Below are 4,169 nucleotides of genomic sequence, written 5' to 3' on the forward strand. Positions count from 1 at the left end.
TCCAGTGAACAGATAATCAACAGAGATTTCTCTAAAGGTGCAGTGACCTGCGGGTGAGACCTCGGCTGACATGTCAAAACAGACTAGATGACTCTGCACATAAACAGCTATGAAACAAGAGGCTGCTGACACAAAGCAGCACTCAGTGAGGAGGAGAAGAAAACAAGAGCAATGGAGTGTTTCTAAAATCAAACACACAATACAGAAATTCAAACTTTCTATCCACATATAAAAAGATCAAACCAGGTATGTGTTTTGTGAACTGAGCCAAGACGCAGTGCTTGTTTTGTGTGACATGTCTGATGATCCATGGCGGAAAACTGGTTATAAATCTGTGTCAGTGAGCGACTGAGCTGTGAGACTCAAAGCTTCAGTGCGACCCTGAACGAACTGCTGATGTCGCCTTGTTTTGGGGCGACACTCATAGCTTGGCAGCGTTCGTCTGTTGACAACTGTCAGATGGTTTCACATATTTGGTTTAGGCGTTCCTATTCCCCAAAGGATGAATCCTAATGACTCTTTTTCCACAAGGTTGCGACAGGATGCCTCTAAACTAACGACCAAAATCTGTCAGCATGGAGTTATTTTCTGTCTTTTAAATGTTTCAAAGGTTGAGCATGTTTTGCTAACAGTATCACTGGAGTGTAGACCTCATTGGATTGAAGTGTTTTGCTCGCTGTTTTTGCGTTGCTACGTGCCTCGCATTTCTGCGCTCTAGGTGCCGGGCGTTTTTGCCGGAGCACTCTGAACTCCTCGAGTTGAAAAAGCTTCAACTCAGAGCAGAAAAGTACCCCACGTCATCTGCGCTTTTTCCCATTGTCCAGTGAGATGATTTGAGAGGCGGGCCTTCTGTGGTGGTCATGACAACAAGTTTACAGTTGGTAAACAATGGAGGAGAAACTGGTGGTAGTGGTTGCTGGATACCCAGAGCTATACGGCCTGATGATAGACAGCAGGTTGTCAAACTGCCCCTGAGTCATCCTAAAATATGCCTGTAAACGTCCATCATGGAGGAGAAGCTCCTGGACCAACTGGTGGTACTCCCCATGATCCAGCCTCTTTTTTAGGGTCTCATGTACCCACACAGATCTCTGTTTATCTGCTGACAGCCTCTCACCCTCAACCAGAGCTACAGACAGCACCCTCTGCCTCAACATGTCAGCAACTACACTCTGATTACTGGGGGATAAATTTAAGGCCCATCTCAATACCCCCCCTTAGCCCTACCCCTACATTTGCGCGTTCCCGCGAGGGGTAGTGGTGTCCCAATTCCTTTTTGCGTGTAGGGGTAGGGGGCATAACGAGGGGTAGTGGGTATGAAACTAGCCCTTCTGAGCGAGAGATTTCAGATGCTGACTTGCCAGTGAGGGGTAGACGTCGCCATGGCTACCACTGAGCAAGAGACCGGGAAAAAAGTTCACACATAGCTAATGTTACCGTCGTCAGGTTGCTTGTTAGCTAGCTAGCTAGCTTGCACTATCTGGCGTCTGTCACCTGTCCTGTTCTGCAAAATTGTCGTATTTTTCACATTACGATAACACGCCAGCTAGTATAACTATGCTGCCTCGTAATGTTAGCTGGTTAGCTAGCTAGGACAAGTCATCTGTCGTCTGTCGTTCAACAAATGAAGCATGATGAATACAGCAAACGCAATCGGTTGGGTGAACTCAGCTGGAGACTCCATTGTAGATACCGGTTGGAAATGTAGATGGCTCGCAGCTTCCTTTTTAAAATAGTTACGTATGCGTGAACATAACCGACACGGTGACGTAGTGAGTGGTGTCCCAATTCCTAGGGAAAGATTTCTACCCCTACTCCTCGTTGCTTCATTTCAAGGGCCAAGGGATAGTGGACAATGGCTAGGGGTAGTGGACAAGGGGGGGTATTGGGATTTGGCCATATTTAAATAAATAAACAGTAGATTGATTACACGGGAGGGTTAGAGCAGTGGTTTTCAACTGGTCCAGTCACAGGGTCCAGATTTTTCCTTAGTCATTAGTTCAAGGTCCACATTGTTTAATTTACTCAGTGTCATATTTGTGTTTGGCCATGTCATCGAGCTGGTTTGCGGTCTCAGTCAAATAGCCGTCTGTTAGTCACTCACTCTACAGCAGGAAACAGCACTTCAAAATAAAATCTTTGTGCCGGAAATTCACTATAATTAATAAAATAAAATTTGATCTTTACAAACTTGACACGTTTGAGTCACTTGCAGTCATGGGCCCCCGGTCCACTTTTGGACCGTGACCCACCAGTTAGGAACCACTGGGTTAGGGAAAGGAGGTGACGACATGGTTGCCTGGCAACAACAAAAAGGGTCAGCAAGCGGGTTTTTTTTACTAGTGGCATTCAATTTAAAAAAGAAAAAAGGTGTGTGGTGCACCTCGTGCTTTACAACCTGCAAAACACTCTGTGTGATCAGAGCTTTACCATGGCTGTGACTTCTGCTAGCATGCGACATTCGTATGCTGCCATGCTAAATGCTAATATGTTAACATGGTGTCTACAGATGTGCTGACATGCTGAGTTAGCAACTTCCCCCCAAAAGTGCCAAATACCAAAGGGGAAGAAAACAATAAAAGAAAAGAGTTTTCGCATTTTAAACTCTCCTCTCAGTGCCAGTGCAGTTTATCAAACTGGAATCTCTCTTGCTGATAAAGATCATTGTGATCATAAGTTTGTGCATGTTGTAATAAGTTGATTCTTTTTCATTCATATATTTATTTATTTAATTTGTTGGCGTGTCCGGCAGGTTCACCAGGCCCAGCCTCAGCCTCTCAGTGACTTTTAGTTTGTTTCCTGCAGTCGCTGCACTTTAGATCTGTATTTAAATCAGCGAGCTCAGACACCTGTGAAGGCAAAAACAAATCAGAGATAGATTTATCTAGTTTTCAAAACTGAATCCTGATATTCACATTTATTAACATGTTTAAAACAAGGAAAAAGAACCTGTCCATACCAGGAGATTTGGTGACATTTACAAATGACATTATAAAGAATGTTTTTTCGGTCAGCGGTAAGAAATCTTGACAAGATACAAAGCTCTACAGAGAAGTTTAAACCGAGCACATATTCGTGGCACCTTGAAGAAAATTGTGCTTCTTGAATTTTTACATCAGATATGAAATGTGCACATTAACCTCTTTTTACATTCAGAGCTCAGTGCAGTCTGACGAAACATCTTAAAATCCTCGTGTTGATAAGAAACTGTCTGATAAAAAAACCCTCAGTAACTGTTTGTTTTGAACGTCATGGTTCGAGTTCAAAGTTCATCTGTTTACGTGGCAACGAGCTCAAAACACCATCTTTCCAGGAGCCTGTATGACGAAGCAAGTTCAACTTACAAGTCTGTGTCGTGACGCACATCCAACTAAGTCTGGCACTATTTGGGTTACCTGGCTGTACGGAGCTTAACACAGGTGATCCTGGATCAGTGGTATCATGAAGCTGGTTTCTGATCCAGATATAACACGAGAAAAACCCTGATACCTGCAGCAGCAACAAGTGACTATTAGTGAGGTCAATCAGCAAGGAAAGGAAAAATATCCAAATACAGTCTGAGTATGATTACATAGACTTATTTAAGTACATCATCAACTTGTAGTTTGAAGTGAGTTTTAAGACATTTTGATCCTTTTAATGGAGCCCCTAAATTTTAAAACATGTTTCACTACAGATTACTGACTGCATGCCCTGTACTGCAATTTGTAATGTATTCCATTAGATTACTGAATGCTTTGGATTACTTTTTGAATACCTCAAAATTATCTTGCTCAGCTCATTTGTCTGGGTCTTATATCGTGTGGCAGCTGCACTGCACATTTTTTTTAATGTGTTCATGGGAAATGTCTCACGTGAATTTAACACTGTGTCCTAAAGAGTCGCTCTGTGCCCACACTGAATCTGTTAAATATGCATTACTGTTATGTCATGTAAAAAAAAAAAACAAGTAGGCTACCTATCAGCTGTGCATTTGACTGGAGATGTAACCACGTAAAGACGAGTGAGTGCTCGCCATCTTTCTGCGTTCGTACATTTTAAGCAGAAACACGTTTTATATTTTGATATTTACCGGAAATGACGTACAATATAGCCAACGACAAGTAGGCTGTTGTTAGGGATGGTCATTTTTACATTCATTCATTTTCAGTAACCACTTATCCTGTTGG

This window comes from Epinephelus lanceolatus, chromosome 10, assembly GCF_041903045.1.
Source record: "Epinephelus lanceolatus isolate andai-2023 chromosome 10, ASM4190304v1, whole genome shotgun sequence".
NCBI lineage: Eukaryota > Metazoa > Chordata > Actinopteri > Perciformes > Serranidae > Epinephelus > Epinephelus lanceolatus.